This window comes from Coptis chinensis, chromosome 7 (assembly GCF_015680905.1).
Source record: "Coptis chinensis isolate HL-2020 chromosome 7, ASM1568090v1, whole genome shotgun sequence".
Taxonomy (NCBI): Eukaryota; Viridiplantae; Streptophyta; class Magnoliopsida; order Ranunculales; family Ranunculaceae; genus Coptis; species Coptis chinensis.
In genome coordinates this window covers 3,862,696-3,881,921 of record NC_141462.1, presented here as the reverse complement: position 1 = coordinate 3,881,921, position 19,226 = coordinate 3,862,696, and the positions used below count along the sequence as shown (strand labels likewise).

The 19,226-nt window shown below is 35.8% G+C and overlaps 2 long non-coding RNA genes and 1 pseudogene across 2 annotated transcripts; 2 read left to right on the top strand and 1 right to left on the bottom strand.

Annotated features, from left to right (window-relative positions):
* Window positions 1-310: 310 nt before the first annotated feature.
* On the top strand, window positions 311-963 carry LOC147485320 (uncharacterized). The gene is made up of 3 exons (XR_015203122.1): window positions 311-443; window positions 544-642; window positions 806-963. It is a non-coding gene; the product is annotated as an uncharacterized LOC147485320 (long non-coding RNA).
* A 1,599-nt stretch (window positions 964-2,562) lies between these two features.
* Window positions 2,563-4,335, top strand: LOC147485319 (uncharacterized; annotated as a pseudogene).
* Window positions 4,336-10,252: 5,917 nt separating this feature from the next.
* LOC147485318 (uncharacterized) lies at window positions 10,253-13,164 on the bottom strand. Its single transcript, XR_015202288.1, has 2 exons — window positions 11,772-13,164; window positions 10,253-10,467 (listed from the first exon to the last, which is right to left on the bottom strand). It is a non-coding gene; the product is annotated as an uncharacterized LOC147485318 (long non-coding RNA).
* Between the last annotated feature and the right edge of the window lie 6,062 nt (window positions 13,165-19,226).

The window sequence follows — 19,226 nt, the reverse complement described above, 5'->3', positions numbered from 1 at the left end:
ATTAGTAACATACTACAGTTATAATTCTCCGTTTATGGGCCTATGGCTACAGTTTAATCATTTGTTTCCTTCTATAACCAAATTTGCACCATTTAAAGGATAATCGAGTCTTTAATATTATGCATTGTAAACCATCACTTGTTTCCCCTTAAATATTCAAAAGAGAAGATACTTTACATAAAAATACATAACAGATATTGGTAGAAAGCAACATTGACTTATCATATAACATGGTGTATATAATAAGATTATCTAGTATTTACCAAAGGAGAAGAGATACGAGCTCTAATTAGCCACCTAAGAAAACCTTGTGAGTTAATATTTGTTCATTGTGGACATTCTTACCATGATAATATTTTATATTATCACGTTCTGTGAGTTCTGAATGGTTCTGTCTTAATAAACAGGGAATAGAAGTCTATATGAATTCAGGGCCTGATAAGGTGATTACTTTCGTTATTGAAATTATTTGTGAGAAAATGATATCTGTATTTGTCTTCTATAATTTTTGAAATTTGTTCATGTATTTAAATTTCGTTGTAGGCTGAGGAAGTGAAATTTGATGTACCTTTGTTGGACATTGACTTGAATAAACTGGTGCTATTGTGTCCATGGAGACATGAGCCAAAAATCTACCTGCAGGTTTTTTCTTGCTTCTCTCAGTGATATAGCAAATGAATAGATATCATGGAATAATATTGTTGTCTAGTGGCCATGATGACCTGAAATCCTTAACGTAATATGTACAGTCAAAATTACGGAAATGATTTCTCTCAATGACATAGACATAATTTTTTTTTTTCAGGTCTGGGCAAGGTGTACCAAAAAAAATGTTTGTTGTTTTAAATGTTGTATATCAAATTATTTATAGTTTTCCATGATATTGTGAGAATCTTCTCGGTTATCTTTACTTCTTACTGAAAGTGCCAACTCTTCTCTCTCCCAGGTGGCTCGTTCTTCATTGAAATTCTGATATTTCACAACTTTTCTCTCTCTATCTCTTATTCCATTTAATTTTTTTTTATTTATAACCACTTCAGTTGGATTTCTTTAAGAGAATGGATTTGGTGGTTTTGGGTTAGTACTTATTTGGACTCTTTCTTATTTTTACATTTTTTTTTTCTGATCTATAAGAACATGTTTATGCTATTGAGAAACACAATTCTCAGGCCCCAGACAGTTGCAAAGCAGATGGTGGCTGTTATCACAAATCTTACGGTATGTTCATGTCTCGCGTGTTTTAATGGTGTTGATTCTTATAAAGTGGTGCTCTATTCCTTTTTTTTATTATTCAAAATAATAATAATAAAAATAATAAAAATAATAAAAATCATTCCAGTTTGTTTCTCTTGGTTAGATTTATGGCGTAGCTGAGGAATTTCATTTTGTAGGAATTTAGGAATGGATTTTGAATTGTATATTTAACGAAGCACTTGGTATCTCTGTAGAAATCACTTTGTGTTTCCATTGTGTTTCCACTTTAGAGCTCATTATTAGAAATCACTTTGTGATAAAGTGGTAGTTCTGTCATTGAATTTTCTTTCTGGGGTTACTTTTTATTAATGATCATAAGTTTAATCTCGTTCTTTTATTTTCGTATTTGTAAATGCCTGCTAAATCTTGGACTGGTTTGTTGTAAACTTCCAAAGTTTCTGAAGAAAACAAAAATCATTTTCGAGGAAGATGTTTTTGAGTGCCTTTTGTCTAGTCGTGTTGATAGTATAATTGTTTGAGTCGTGTAGATAGATCTATTTTGTTTTGTTTTTTAGGATGATCACTTGATCATTTTCTGATATAGTACACTGGTGTTATCGTTGAAACACCATGTTCCTCCATGACTAGCTACCAGGCTATTCACTCTCTATATGGCTTTCAGTCTCCATGTTATTCTCAATACTTACTTTTAGCCTCATCACCTGGAGCACTTCTAACTCCCTTATAATTTGTTTTTTCAATTAGCTAAAATCAGTTCAACACCCTTCCCCTCCTTGGGAAAAGGAAATGAGACTTGCATAAGATTTTGAGGTGTCAAAATGCTTGGAATTTTCTCAAGTTCAACTGGATGCTTTTAATTAACTGCAACTCTAGAAACTTCTCCTTTGGACACCGCCTTAATATGTTTTATGTTTTGATATAATGACACAGTTTTGTTTGGTGAAAAATCTTCGTATAATTTAATTCCCTTGTTAGACTTCAAGAAGCAATTTCCATTCCAAAGGATTAGGTTCCAGTTTAATGGATGACCTTAAAGACTAACTTTACTGTTAACAATGAAACGGTGTTATATAGATCATTGTTTACGGACGGTGGTACCCACATTATAGCAATTCGTTTGGGCCACTTAGATTGAAATGTCACATTGGTCCACTTTGAATAATATGTAAACTGTAGATAGGAGTGAATATATTAATGTTTTTTGGTTGTTCTTTATATGTTTTCGTTCTTCAAATTAGGTAATGATTTGATGTGTTTTTTTCTGTAGATATTTAGTGGCACGCGGATCAAGACCATAAGCGGAATATAGCGACTCCTCTCGGACCCTGCCGCATTTGCAGAATCACGATGGTCCAGATATATCTGGATAATGCTGGTGATTTGGTGAGTTCCTATTATTCTAATTTTAATTGATATAACTATTTTTAAGGTCTAGTCTCTAGTGCATGACATGAGCATATGCTTGCCATTATTGTCTTTGGGTGGTTTTAAAACACATTTTGTAATTCAGTAGTTATCGTATGTTTGACCAAGGGTATTCTATATATAGGAACTTACGACCAAGAGCATCGAATCTGCAGACCTTAACTTTTCAAGATACGGTGACACCTTTTCGAGGTAGGCATTTTCGCACACTTATAATGACCTCTCATGTCTTTGATTGAATAAATTATTCTCACGAATGTTTTGTGTTATCATTTTCTTGGAAATTGTATTCCTTAGTAGAAAATCATAAGGTCGCAACCGATTATTTCGGAAAACATAAAGTTTATAAATAGAAAAAGTAATTAAGAAAATCAGGTGTAAGAGCTCTCTATATGAACACCTGTAGATATGTCACCTCTTTGAGATATCTACAAAAACAGTCAAGTCTCTTTTCTTGACCTTTTATATAGAAGCTCTTTTTAGTCTTGATTATGTAATCCTACCTACTTGCTAGGTCAAGTAAGAGGTACATTTACTGAGTAGAAAAGACTCTTAAGTATTTATTTGATCTCATATTAGCAAGGGGACATGTTGTTCTCTTATCTTGCCATTTTATTCAAAGGTCGATGGTTTCTTATTGTTATTGTGGTATTAGGATCTAATGGTTTTGAAACTGCAGGTGGTTTTCATAAGAGGCCGAACACGTACCGCACAACAAAATCTGATGAGGGGGCGACATACCTATTCTATCATAGATTGTGAGCCAACACGTGAAGCTATTTTGCCTTCTATTCTTTACCTCTGAAGATCTTGGCGAGGAGGCCTTTCCTTTATAAAGAATCTCTAAAATGTTATCTTACGGCGATTCCTGCAGTCATTGGAGCTTTTGAAGAGAATGAAAGAAAGAAGCTTGCTATTTTCACAGCCCTTACATTCTCCGGAAGTTGTGCGGACTTCCCCGAGACAGTTATGCAACCGCTACTCAAGAATAACCTTTGGGAAAGGGGCTAGTGCTTACATTCATAACAGACTTCTTCAAGGAGTACCGATTGATAACTTGATGTTGATGATTTGATTACACTCTTGAAGCGGGGTAAGATGGAGGACAATCTCCTTGATTTTTTCCTTCCGCAAAGCTCTCCCGAAGGTTTCTCCGAGCATTTCACGTGAGTGTTCCTTTTTCAAGATTAAAGCATATCTTTTTGTTTCGAAGTGCATTTCAGAATACCATTTATATGCCTAAAATGATGAAATTAGGGAATAGCCAATGAGATGAAAATTAATAAGTTAATGGAGTAATTTATGCATGTGATGTCGTGAGTGGTATTGGATTTCTCGAAGTTTTAATTGTGCTTTATGTTGCGTTATGTCTATTCCTATTCACAAGGAAGGCCCGACCGGGTTGGTCGAATACAATGAGAAGAAAATATTTGAGATCAAACTCAAGGAAATGAAATCTGCATTGACCACCCGTGATAAAGCGAGGAGACTAACATATCCAAGTCATTGACAGCGGAAGCAACGTGTTAAGGACGCTTAAGATGCCCGAGGTTGAGGTAAACGATTCTATGGGATGTAATTATGGATGATGTTGGTGGTCGGGGAAAAATCAGCAGACAAAATGCCAATCTTTGCATCAGCGCCCAAAGTTTGTGCTTTACCATTTCATTAGTTTTTGTTGCACCATTTTATTGATTTCTAAATTTTAGTTGGTGTTTTACATATTTTTCTTGTCGTTCTTTTGCGGATTGCTGCATAGAAAGCTAATATAGAAATTAGCCATTTGGTGTTATCCTTGGTCACTCTGTAGTCTGAGCATAACACAACAATAGCTTCAATGGGACAAAACCTCATTTCCCTTCACAAATGTAGTTGAAATGTAAATAAATTTTGTTGTCCGGATCGCCTGGTGTCACAATAACAACGCCACGTGTTGGAGCGTGGTCATGCCTTTTGCATTTATATCCTCAAAACTTCAATACAGTTTTACTATGCTAGTCGCATGGTAGGTACACTTGGATGGAAACTATAAGTAAAGATTACTTTCAATTGGGGCTATAGTATCTTCTTTGGAGATGTTGGAGAGGTTTTATTTTTTGTTTCCCGATTTTTTTTGGGTTTGGTAGGTTCAGAAATAACAAAATACTAATGTGTTGTTAAAATTATTTTAAGTGTTTCATATATGTTTATGACTTGGGAGTAATAAATTTGTAAATAATATTAATATATTTGATTATCTCGTACTACTTATTTCCCTCTATTTTTCGTGGTACTTGGTAAAGCACTCATCGGACCACACATCCATAATTATTTTTTCATTTTGCTCTGCCATGTTTTCATTTGAAAAAAAAATAAAAGAAAATAAAAATCTTGAGGATCGTGAAACCCATTCAAGTATGTCCTTGAATACGATGATATTATGTCCCTCCTACACGAAACACTTTAAACTTTTAAAGGTCATGGATGTAGGCGTAGGTCTTACTTGTTGTTTCGCAACGTACATGACCATAAAGACCGACATCGTGGTTGAAAGTGATTTAAGTAAGCACTCAAACACTTCAAACTTATAAAGCTCATGGTTGCGATGGATGTATGCAGTGGCTCTACTACTCGCTCTCGCAATATGACCATAAGACCGATAATCGTAGATTGAGTCAAGATTTAGACAAAGGAGAATTTTTGATCCCTAGTTGACTCAACTATATTTGGGTCCGTTATTTCAAAGTGTTTTGCTTATGAACTTGTATTTGGTTTCCATAATTTGAGTGATTTAAGTAAAAGCACTCAAACACTTCAAACTTTCTCAAACTCGTAGTTCGATGGATGTATCAAGTGGCTCTCTACTACTGCGTCTGCAATATGACCATAAGACCCAGTCTCACGATTAGTCGACATTTAGACAAAGGAGAATTTTGGATCCCTAGTTGACTCAACTATATTTGGGTCCGTTATTTCAAAGTGTTTGCTTATGAACTTGTATTTGGTTTCCATAATAACTTGTTTGCAATTTTTATATTTGCTTCTCTATCATTTGCAAATGACCTTGCTATGAACCGACTTAAGCGGGTGAAATTATGAGGCTAATATATTGGAATGAAGTGTTACAATACACCGTAAGCATTTTTCCACTCAAATTTGCCTTACTTTCAGGAATGGGCATTATCGTGTCGACTTCTTAAGTTCTTGTTGTTTGTATAGGGGCTGTGTGGTAATTCATTGAAAACCATGAATGTTAGTTGTTTGCCATGAATGCAAGTTAAAGTTGACCTACTTGCCATATTTCTATGAGGGCTGGTTAGGCTCTTGATGAAAACAATACATCGGATCAAGTAGAAGAAAATGGAGAAATTCTAAAAAGGAAATCTAGAATAGCTTTGAAAGCCAGAGGATGCAACATAGGCAATGTATTGATGGATAAGGTACTTCTAACTTACCCCCTTTTTTTTTTCTTTTTCCACTGTTAGAGTATTGTCATCATGGTGGTGGTGGTCAAGGAGACGCTTCTAGTCTGAATTCTGTTGTTCTTTATCATTCCATTATCGGATTTGATTCATCGTCTTTTATTGTTTTTTCAATTATTCCAACTATTAGATCGCTGAAATCGTAATTGCATTCACATAATGAAGGAAAACCAAATTAACTCGTAAAGGACATGTAAAAACATAATTATTAAGAAAATTCAAATGTCAACTTATTTTCTCCATTGTTCATTGAAGAAAGTCATACATATGAAAACAATCTATTTCTTACACTTGCACTATTTCTAGGTTGCACATACCACAATAATTTATTGTAGGAACGAATGTTTGAGATCAGCTGAGCTGTTATGTATTGTTTTACGGTCGAAATCAAAACTTACGATAACTCATGGGTTCTCAGTTACATCAACATCCCATATATAATTTGGGTGGTCAGGTTGACATCATTCCTTTAAATTTATCATTTCGTCTTCAGATTAGAAATTTATCAATTTTTGGAGCATATAAGCTTCCTTAAATGAAAGGGACATTGATTTAGACTTTTCTGTTAAGGTCCTTTTGGTGCATAAAAATTCATTGGGGGTACTCTATGATTTAGAATCAAGGTTAAAACCTTATGAGCCTTGTTGTGTGAAATTGAGGTTATGGCCTTGTATGTTGAAGATCTAGGCCTCGGGGAACATTGAGTACAAAACCGTGAGATTCTCCATATCGGCCTTGATGCTTTCTTTTTATCTTTTTATGCACTTGCCGTTTGATTTGTCCAATAGTGGACATTTTTTTTTGTGTATGCAGATAGCTCTATTTGTTTCTTCAATGATGCCATACTGACCCGAGGTTGGCTTCGACATTTCTCAAGAGTGTAAGTGGTGGGAACATCAAAAGATGAGAGCCAACCTTGCCAAGGTATGTGTTTTGTGGGAGTGCTTGATCTTTCATGTTAATTGGTGGGATTTCTGCTTTCCCATTGTACAAAAACAACTCCACTTTGTCGTGGAAAATTTGAACCAACAAAGTGAAGTGGCATTCACATTTTTATTATTAATTTGGAAGTGTATTTTGTGCTCTTTACGTATAAGCCGGTTCGATAGGAATGGCTTTAATTTAGACCAAACTTTACTGATTAGATATGTTCTCAAATTTTCAGTACTCCAGGGCTCCTACTAACCCTGAAGTCGAAACACTGTCTGAGGAGCCATGGGACCCTTGAGACATTCATCTCTGTCTGTCTCCCATACATTCTTTACAGCTTGTTTTGTTAATTTCTCAACTCTCTTCTCTGGCAAAGTCCACCTACTTTCGATGGAGCAAGACATAGGCGGACTTCATGTAAATAGGCAGCGCAGATCCTGGTATTGATATATTTAAATAAGGTAGTATCAGGTTGTTGGTTCTATTTGTGAAGTGCTTTAGCTGAGGCAACTTTTTCCTCAAGAATACAATTAGCTTCCATCTCCAAATATAAACCTTCCAGTACTGAATATATCGGTCCATATTTGTATGTTTTCTGTCTTCTCTTGAAAATACATTGACTCGATTCTTAACCTCTATCCAGCTTTGGCCAGGAACCTTCCTAACACCTCTGCTTCTGCATTAATCTCCTTACTCTGGCGACCTCACCCCAGTTACCTATCGATGCAAGTATTTGCAGAGTAACACATGAGATGCTGAATCGGACGGATCTAGTTTCCATACACTATCTGCTGCACGCTTTGCAACCTCTACATCCCCACGGTTTCGACATGCTGCAAGCAGAGTTTTAAACACCACAATGTCAGGATCAAATAACATTTGACTGATAAAGTTCTCAGCTTCCTTCAGACGCCCAGCACGGGCAAGCATGTCAACCACACAACAACAGTGTTCCCTTGTACGTCTAATCCCATAGTCAGACTCCATGATTTTGTAGTAATTGCACCCTTCCTCTACCAATCCAACATGGCTGCAAGCAGAGAGAACCCCAACAAAGGTGACATTGTTTGGCTTGATACCTGCACTTCTCATTGTTTCAAAAAGTTTGAGAGCTTCCTCCCCATAGCCGAACTGCGCATACCCCACAATCAAAGTACTCCAAGAGACGACGTCAGGATGAGTCATTGATTCAAAATATTTGCGAGCATCCGCTAACCGAAGTGTCTGCATCAAATCCGCTTTTAATCCATTGCCAGTGTTATATGATCAATCTTATATTCAGAAGTATGCATTAGTTTTAGGAATCAGCAAGTGTCATTGGGCTGGTTGTGACGCAGACATGCTGTTAGAATTGCATTCCAAGAAACTGAATCCAGATATAAAATCTGAAGCATCTTATAATTCTAATCTCGATGAAGAAGACATATTTAGTGGAACTTTTTAAATCTATGACTCTATGAGCTTGCAAAGCCTATACATGTAGGCATTATAGCCAATTTATTGACATTTGTTGGCTGTATATTAATACAATTAAGGGTGTAAAACGGGGGGGGTTATTGATTTCGAAGCTTTGAATCGTCATGGCTACAGAGGTGGACTGTCAGTCTTGAGGGTCCCCCCGCCAAAGGTGGAGCAAGAACCAAACTGGTCATGGTCCACTGGAAAGGACAGTGGTACAGATAAGGAGACAGATGAATCATTTGAAGAGCGACAGAGAACAAGAGCTGCTCTAACCGAGGGGGAGAAGCTATTGAATGTAAAACTAGGAGCGAGAGAGACTGGGAGAAGGAGTCTTTCTTTCTCGCAGAAGGAGAAGAGAAAGAGAGATCTTGGTCAGTGGTGTTTACTCTGGCTTTGATTCTTGATCTACCACACCGAATCTTCGTCAAATGACAAATAATCTTATTATGGCCTGAGAGAATCTTAAAAGCGTCCGCGTCATATTAATCATCTCCATGATCCTGAGCAGATTGCAAAGCTTTGTACCATTCTTCTCTTATTCCATGGCATTTTACTCCAAGCTTGTGTTTCTTCATTGTTTTAAAGCCCCTGTTCTCAATCAACACTTCTTGTAACATTGCTTTAGAAATGGGATGCATAATTTTCAATCAATTATCTATGCATGTCGGTGTGCAACACTGGCTCGGGCTGGAATGCTTTTATTTGGATGTTATGTATATATTGACGTCTATCTTAAAAAATATTCGTAACACCTTGATACCTTTTTTTTTCCCCTCAAGAAATATATATCCATGTAAATTACTTTCATTAGTACAGGCAAAACTCATGAGAGTTTTGAATTCTTCATCTAAAAACCAGTTTCGGCTTTTCGTTTGGGATTCAAGTAGGGCTGTCAATGGGCGCAAAAAACCGATTGAATCCGATAAGATAAGGGACTTGAAACTTTAAATTTGCTTTAAGATTATTGGTAGTGCAGACATATCATGTCCGATCCGATAATGGGCGCCCCAAAATCTATAATAGTTTATGTGTTTTATATTTAATATTATTAATATATCTATTATATTCTTGAAAGTTGACATAGAAAATTGGGAATCATATATTGGTAAATTATTGTGCCACACAAGAGTTCCTATGTATTGTTAATAGGCCTAGGCCTGACCCGAATCTAAACTTGCCCAATAGGACTTAAGCTAGGCTTGGACTCAAAATATCAAATATAATTCGGGCCGGGCCTGGACCTAGGTGTGTCCTGTTTAGGTCCAGCCCGTTGACAGCCCTAGATTCAAGTTCAGGATTGAGATTGCTTAAGAATTAAGATACGTCCATGTTACACTGCATCCTTGGCTCTCAATTCAGCTGTTGTACATGTTATCCATTTAAATAAAAGCGGTTCCATAGTTTACCGGCCAAAGTGGGTTCAGTTTGTAATCAGATTCTAGAGTCTTCAACGTCAATTTTCCAATGCCAAATTACATCTGTTTTGGGGGGGAGCTGCATATTCAAAATCCTGAGCAAGGCCGGAATGGTTCAGTCTACGTGTCACATCCCTTGCTCGTATCACCTGCTGTGGATGACTTGTAAATTCCATACAGATATACTTATCAAGCCTGTTAAGGATACACGCAGAATAATATCCACATGTGCATCCTTAACATATCAGAGTATAATGGTAACTTTCTCTACTATAAGTCTTTAACTAAACCCTAATATAGATCCAAAAGTATTTCAAAATCCGTGTACTATAGAACCAAGTACAATTCTCCAACTGACAATTAGATAAAAAGGGGTCGAAAAATGCTTTGGACAAAACGAACATCTGATGCGTTTATTACAAACCAAATAGAAAGAAAGCTATGGAAGCTAACCGACTGATAAAAAGGAAAAATATGCTACTTTCATCTCCACAAACCAAATGAAAAGACAAGCTCCCTGAACTGGCATGCAAAGCGCCTCCAGCTGGCTCGTCTGTCATCTTGGAGCAAACCAGTAACATGTTGAAAAAAAATATATATGTAAACAATCTGATGTATAGCAATGGAATATATTGTACAAGCTTTTAAGATACATCTAGAGAGCAGAGACTAATATAAGAATATAGGCGACATTAACACACATTCCATCGACGAACTAGTAATATATTAAGAATGATAAATACAATGTGAGTTTTACTTCGTATCTGTTTATGATCTTAGTAGCTGAATGTATGTTTTCATTTTGAGGATTGCTAGCGAGCGACTCCTATAATTGATAGGTAGGGAGATGATCCACAAAAAGTCAGAAAACGACAAATTTAATATCTGTAAGATCATTTAAACTGGTACAGATAACTTGAGAAAGGGAAAATTCTCCCATCTCTCATCATCTGCCTTTCTGTCTTTTTCTGATTGCCTAATGAAGACGGAAGACAAGCTTGTTAAGTGGAAAAGAAATCCAGACCAGTATCAAACTGTTTGTTTTGAAATTCAGGTCTCTAGGTCAACAATGCACCACCCGACCTTAAAGCCAATGTGTTAGCCATTTACAAAAAAAAAAAAACCTTCTGGGTGACTCCTCCTAATTGCAATATCAATCTTTAAAAATATAATAATCTGAAAGACAACCCTTCTGCTTGTGGCTAGTATCAACTGAGTGTTGTGTTACTAAACACATTCAGAGCTGCTTCTTTAGTTATTTTAGAACACAAATCAATCTTAATGGGTTTCACACCTGCCAAATGTGAGGGATATACGACACATGTCTGGATAATGTTAGGAACTACAACTTGAATATACTTACTCTTTACCACTTACCATAACTGTACAAACCTTTCTCTCAAATGTACCAAGTACGAAAATGTCAATCCAAGCCTAGTGAAGATTCACTGTGTCCTTAAGACAAATTTTCCTCCTCACGGTGTTTCAAGGTTGGATGGGAAACTGTACGTCTCCCAAGACAACCCTTCTCCTTGTAGCTAGTATCAACTAAGTGCTGTGTTATTAAACACATTTGGGGCTGCTTCTTTAGTTATTTTAGAGCACAAATCAGCCTTAATGGGTTTCAGACTTGCCAAATGTAAGGGATACACAACACACGTCTGGATAATCCGTTGTTCAATTGGATGCGCTTTTGCACCTAATGTGTTTATGTTGTGTGATTTGGCTTGTGGAATGAGTCACTCTCTCTATAACTTAGCCAAAGTAAATTATAACACATAACAACTTAACAATATTTCAATCATGAAAATGCAAAAGAACATACTGAAAAATTGAATATTTCAGTAGGGCCTTACTAGCTTACCTTTGCCGTCCAGCTTCCACTATGTTCTGTTATGATTGAGTCCACTGATAAATTTGGGTGAGATGAGGCTTCCTGTATAAGCGAACACGTTCCAATGACCAGAGTCAAATATCTTAACATCACGAACCGAGTCAGTTTCTGCATTATACAAAACAATTTTTTTGGTAGAGCTTACAGAACTTTGTATTAGTATAATCTCTCCGCTGTTTGCAATGCCAACTGGTCGCAAATACTCAAGTGACCCACATACTCCAAGTAGTCCAATCTTAAATTGTTTTGTCCAAGAACCATTAACACCATACTGTTTCATCACCCAAATCTGAAGCTCCACTCCAAATTGAATGCCGAACATACAAAGTAATCCACCCAGTTCCACAAGCTCAAGATAAACATCTTTGAAGATCAACTCGGGTCGGATGTGGATGTGGTATCTCTTTAAAACCTCCTCTTTCAGGTCAAAGGAAAGGATAACTCTTGATTGGCGGTATGAAACCTAATGCACGCCAATGAATGAAGAGCCATTGACAAGTGGTGGGGTACAATCTTTAAAGGCAGTATGGTACTGGTCAAATGGTTCTATAGTCCTCCATGACGGCTCTCTGCTTAAACTGGTTAAAGTGCATACACTGACACAAGAGCGAAATTTTCTATTGTCACTTTTATCTCCATAACCAATATATCTTACCACCTTATATTCATTAGTAGCTTGATTTAAACCAAACCCAAAATTGCGACACATACTATGACCAAGAGGAATGGTAGACTCCGGTGGACAACAACGGATATGAATGTAGTCTCTGGTGAGAGGATTCCAGATATAGACGTTGTCCAATTTGCTCAGCAATACCATTCCATTACAAATTCCATGAACAAAATAGTAGGAAGGAGTATCTAGACAAAATGGCAGTTCAAAAAGTTTTGAAATATCGCTGGTTTCTGCCAAGTAAAATTTGTTGATTCCCCTTTCAGGATAATTTTTTGCTAGAAAACTAGTAATGTGGAGTTTGGATTCATTTGACTGATGACTGAGGTGAAGTTTGGCAAAAAACGGGTCATTAGTAAATAATTTAAGCCAAGATTTACTAACGCACCTGAATTTACATACAGATTTAATGGGTAGATACGAAAGTAACTCAATTAACAATTCACCTGGAACGCTCTTCTTCGCAATGCACCCGTCGGAAGAAGAAATCAAGCAGTGGAAACTTCCACCACCCTCCTCAGGTAGTTCCATCAACTACTACTCCTTCAGTCTTTCTCTCTCCCTCTCTCGAAAAAAAGTGTGGTCTACCAACTCGGCGAATTTTCTTCAACGGAGCCCTTTATAATCCTACGTGTTGGGGTGAGCAGGTCACACCAACCAATACTTTATATTAGGTGGACAACTCACCACATTCTATTTTGGTGGCCAAAATATTGTCAAATATAGAGTTTGATTTGATTTATAAAGTGCCACTTTATACTAGCAAATAACAAATTTAATTATTTTTTTAAATAATTTCTAAAATTCAATAATAGTGTATATTTGATAAATTTTAATATTAAACAATATTATATATATATATATATATCTTAATATTAAAAGCTCCCATGAAAGGGTATTTTTAGAATTTAAAATTAAAATTGGTTTCATCTCTTATTAAAGCGAGAATTTCTCTCCTATTTGAAAAATAAGAATTCTTCTTCTATTATAACAAATTTTATCCTATTAAAATAAATTTAACACTAAAATTAAAGCGGGAATCATTCTTCTCCTATTAAAACAAAATCTATTTTCCAATTGAAAAACAAGCTCTATTAAAATTTCATGCCATCTCCTATTAAAGCGAGAATTTCTCTTCTATTTGAAAAGCGATAATCTTTTTTATAACGGAATTCATCTCCTATTATTACGAAATGCATCTCCTATTAAAACAAATTTTAACATTTCTAATTAAAAAAGAATCATTCTTCTATTAAAATGGGAATTCCTCCCTTATTGAAAAGAGAAAATCTAGCATATCTAATTAAAACGGAAATTATTCTCCTATTAAAACATGATCTTTCTTCCAATTGAAAAAGGGTTTTAAAATTTAATTACAACTTCATTTAAAATAATTTATTAGAAAAAATTAAAACGAAGTTAGCTTAACTAAAGCGGTAGTCCCAATTTTAAAAAAAATCTAAATGTTTTGAGGAAGAACCCGATCGTATGCGGCCTATGAGCTAATCTTAATATTAAAGCTTCTACAAGGGATATTTTTCGAGCTCTATTAAAATTCCACGTCATCTCCTATTAAAACAGAAATTCTTCTCCTATTATAACGGAAATTTTTCTCCTATTAAAACAAATTCTAGCACTTCTAATTAAAACGGGAATCATTCTCCTATTAAAATGGGAATTCCTCCCCTATTGAAAACGGAAAAATCTAACATATCTAATTAAAATGGAAATTATTCTCCTATTAAAACATGATCTCTTTCCGAATTGAAAAAAAAAAGGTTTTTAAAACTTAATTAAAATAATTTGTTAGAAAATCAAAACGGGTTAGCGACTAAAATGGTAGTCCCAATTTTCTAAAAAAAAACAAAATATTTTCAAAAGAGCCAGTGCGTATGCACGGGCCTAGGTATAAGTTGCACGATTGTCAGTGATAATGCTGAGTGGATTGATTTTTCTGCTGGGATTCCACCGGATTTTGAATATGAAGAGTACATATGATCTTACTTTTAACCAATCACCAATAGTGGCAGTTAGTCTCAACAACTTTGGCTATAAAAGGGGAGTGACGGAGGAGAATGAGAAAAGAAGTGGTAAAAAGTATAGTGGAAACAGGTAGCCATTAAGATGAGAAAGAGGTGCTTAAAACAGATTGTCTATTTTTTTTGTTTCTCTAAGCTTGATTTCTTTTTTCTATGTTTCTCTGACTTTGCTCTCAGTCCCAGAAAGTGTTCTACCAATGGGTTGCTTAAGGTCCAACCTAGATAATCAAGAATCATATCATCAAAAGTTGGATGGATTTATCATCCTCACGTGTCCAAATGGTGAGACTTAGATCTTCTGTTTATTAGAAGTTTTATTCAGTTCTTGATTGGTGGGTACTAAGTTTTTGAACTCATTCATGATACAAGCCTGATTGTTCAACTTATTTGGTAATAATTAGATTATAGCTGAACCCCAAGCTTCCATAGGCCATTAGATTTCCCATTCATTTCATACCAATAAATGCAGCTTTCTTGGCATGGTATTCATTTTTTTTTTTTTTTTTTTTGATAACTATGGTGTTCTCTCTTGTTAGTGGCTTGTTGATTTTTTTACTTTCTTAGTATTTTACTTGTTCTCATGTAGGTAGATGGTTTAGTTATAATGATCTATCCTCTCAATCGGATCCACAACCACTCAGACGAGCTGAAGAGGGTAATCATCACTTTTTTTATTTTCTAATATATTCCGACTGTTTGATCTTACACTACTAAAAGAAGGGCTTTTGTGTCACTTTTGTTTTAAGCCTCGTGTCACTTATTGAAAAAAAGTGACACACCAAAATCTTATGTGTCACTTGTTTAGAACATTTAGCTAGTTGTGACACTTGTTAAAAAAGTGACACAATTGAAATCAGGTTTATGTGTCACTTTGGTTAGAAGCGGCACATTTAGAGATATTTAATGTGTCACTTTGGTCATATCGCCGAAAGCAGAGAAATTTAATGTGTCACTTAAAGATAAAACTACACGTCAACTTTTACCGTATTTTGAATTTGAACAAAAATCGACACTGCGCAAATGTTTTCTAGAGCTCACGGGCTTTAAAGTGCCCATCATCCCAATAAGTATAGAAATCCACGATCCCTCAAATAAAATAAGGGCACGAAGTTCTCTCTCTCATACCCGTCTTCTTCCCACACACTAACTCCCCAAACTCCAATGCGCAATGGAAGATTTTTATTGCCCAACTAGTGCCAAGTGGAATCTTCTCCTCCTTCTCAACACCCTTATTTCACTCGGTTAGGGTCGGGCATGTGAGGTAAACCTTTCCCTTCCCCCTTTTCAAGTGCTTTGTGATGAGTTCCGTCTTTCGCAATTTAATTGTGGGTAGCTCAAAAGTGAAAGATCAATTTGGTAAGCTCCCCAATCGGTTCTCCAATTTTCTATTAGTTAAGGTGAGGAAATACCGACTATAGTGGCTTGATATCTCCGACATATTATGATATATCGAAATGGTGTCACCCTAATATTTCATGTGTAAAATATTGAAACGGGTTTTACCCGTGAGAGGGTTTCGCCATCTGTTTATTTGTTAGAATGTTGGCGGGGACGAGAGTTTAATTATTCGGGAAAGGGAGGTTTTTTTTGCGATTGTCGTCATGTTGTTAGTAGGTATTTGCCTGTTTATGGTCCTTGGGAGATTGATAGGTTTAATACTTTCGAGCTTATGTTTTCAGTTCTCTGGCGATGGTTCACTTCTTTGTTGCCGGGTTCCGTGTCTTGAATTTAATTCATTCTTTTTTGTTATTCATTTTGTATTCAACTTAATATCGACTATGTATTCTCACTCCCTTTTTATATATATATATATAGGGAAGTCATATTAAGATTTACAATGTGGAGAAGGACTGGAAAGTTCGAAGGATATTCTTGCAAAAAGCTTTGTGGATCATTACGGGATATCTCTCGTCCCCGGATCAACGCTATCTTGTAAGTTACAGTTAGTTATTTGACACTAATGAATATATCATGATGCTTTTATAGTTGATTTCAGGACTCCCTTGTGTTACTTATTATCTTGTAATTGGTGCAAAACTTACCTTGACTTGTATCATAATTCATAGCCCAATCCATTTCTTCAACTTTCCTTTCATCTTTTAAGCGGCCGAGAGTGCTGGTCTATCGATGATTTTGATATCTCACCTTTCAATCAATTTTCGGTATATGCACAAACAAATGTTTGGTAGACAATAGATTATATATAAGCAAAGCTTTGTGGAAAATATGAGTTTTTCTTTAAAAAAAAAAAAACGTTAGCTTAATTACTATAGGTAAAATGAATATCTCTCTTTCATATCTACTTATATATTCTTAATCGATTGATGGAAACCGCTAAAACCAAAGATATCTTTTCAAATGAGCGTTAAGGAATTGTGGGGGAAATGCATTTATTTGCTGAAGATGTTTAGACAGATGGTTGAATATGGTTATTGGTGTTGTTGCTTAGACAATGGTGTCTTCTACTTACATTATGATTGACACATGGCACGATCGACCCATCCTGTCTTAACTTGTATTGTAGTCACCGAACGCAATGTGGCAGTGGCTACTATTGATGTCAACTTACTCTTTCGATTAGAGATAACAACTACAAACCTGGCTAAAAGTAGGGACTAAATTTATAAATTGTCTAATAAGCTGTTACATGCCTGGTCGGGCAACCCAAATTGCTGCCGTGTTTTTAACGTGCCTACCAAACCCGATTCTGAGACTTACAGTTATGATCAGATCACATGGTTCAGCCACTTTCCCATAGACTCTTTCTCCTCCTTTCTAAAACACTTCCTTTCAAGGATATCAAGCTCTACAAAGTCGCTCTCAAATATTCCAAAGTGAGAAATTTTCTAAAAATCACTTAGATTCCGAAGAATGAAGAGCAGCAAATAATCATCACTAGGTAATTTATTTTTAAGTTCCAGAACAACCATGTTTGGAAATTTACATGATATAGATCCTAAATGTGTGCGCGTGTAAGTGGTAACGACCAATTTATCGATCCAGTCATGGAAGTACAACCTAGGCAGCCCAATGTTTAACGTCTTTGGTGCAAAACCATTGATATCAAAATCAACAAAAGTGACCTTAGATAAGTTTTCATTCTCACCAGTATATGCAGAGAATGCACCAACAAGGCTACCTTTCCAAGAGTTTTTGGTCGGGATGGGAATGAAAGGATGTCGTGTTTTGCAGTTTATTTTACGACTTGCGTTTGTACTTTCAGTTTGGCTACTTATAATACAGTTTATTACATTTTGGATATGGAGGTTGCAAGGGGTGACATTGGCAGTTAATCCATTTTACACAATAATACCCTAAAGTTAGGAGTCCCATCACCAATTTTTGACACCTATTGCAACTAAAAATCTTGTATTCACATAAACCAATGCATTAATAAAAGAAAACCGAGATATCTGCGCTCGCCTCGAAACTGGAAAAGGTACGAGGTAATAACTAACCATTTACCAGAATTCCAAACACTTAAAAAAAAATCTCTCTCTTCTCTCTACAAACATCGCGCCAAAGTTTGAAAGATGCCACAACAAGGTACTAGTTTGTTTTTTGTTTAATCTTTTGTTATGTTGAAAGAAAACTTATTTTTGGTGTGTCTGTCTTACAAGAACTTCCCGAGTTCTACTTTGATACAGACAAAAACAGGTACTTCCCCAATAAAAGATCCGATACCTGGTTCCACTTCCTACTCTCACAAACCTCCTTCTACTTCCAAGCCCAACCAGGTATGCTTTACTTACCATTGTTATGTATATGCTACTTTAATCAAGTTTTCATTGAGGAATGCATAGTTAAGTCAATGCCCCTAAGGTATCCCTTTTTATTTCGCCTCATATATATGTTGTGTGAGGTACATAAAACGAATGCAATAGTCCATGCCTTAGCAAATATTATGAGTTTGATTTAATTTTGTCTGACTTGGATTAGGAAATCGGTACAAGATCAACACTTTCGTTAATTTTTTAACAGTTGAGAAAGATGAGGGGGGGGGGGTTTCTTGTATGAGTTATACTTGTTACTGATCTTATTTCAGTAGAAAATGATGGAATTAAAAAAAAAAATGAGGGTATCTTTGTCTTGTTAGTTTTGGATCGGTAGAATTCCCCTAATATCTGGCTTGAATGCTTTAAGGGAGGGAGAGAAGGAGCCGATAAATGTTACTGATCTCATGTGTTGCGTACTATGCAAGGCATTGACTAGCTAGGCAAGTTGCGTGATATCTATTTGATAAAATGTCAGACAAAATTTTGCTTTCGGTATTCATTCAAGTTTCAGTCTTATTGGTTGCTAGTTAGTTCCTGCACAAATGCATATATATATATATATATTATGTAAAGGAGACTTCCTTGTGATCTGCCCTCATAAGGATGTAATGGCTTTCCAGGGTGTTAATACGTGCTAATCTTAGTATATACTATGTAGGAAGGCGTACCTACTTTATAAAGTGGACTTCACAAGTGTTTATATCAAATTCAAGTGATACGAGCTAAGTTACCTTGTGCACTCAGACTTTGTCAAGTCTCAATTTCACACATTAACTACTTCGCTGGCTCCGCTGCATAAATTATAGTTATGCAGACTTTCACTACTGTAAGTTTCGGTTTATTTCCTTGAGCCTCATAAGATTATAACTAACTTTTCATATTGATATATAGTAATATATAAGTGCATGCATTTCCTTAACGGTGTTAATAATGAGAG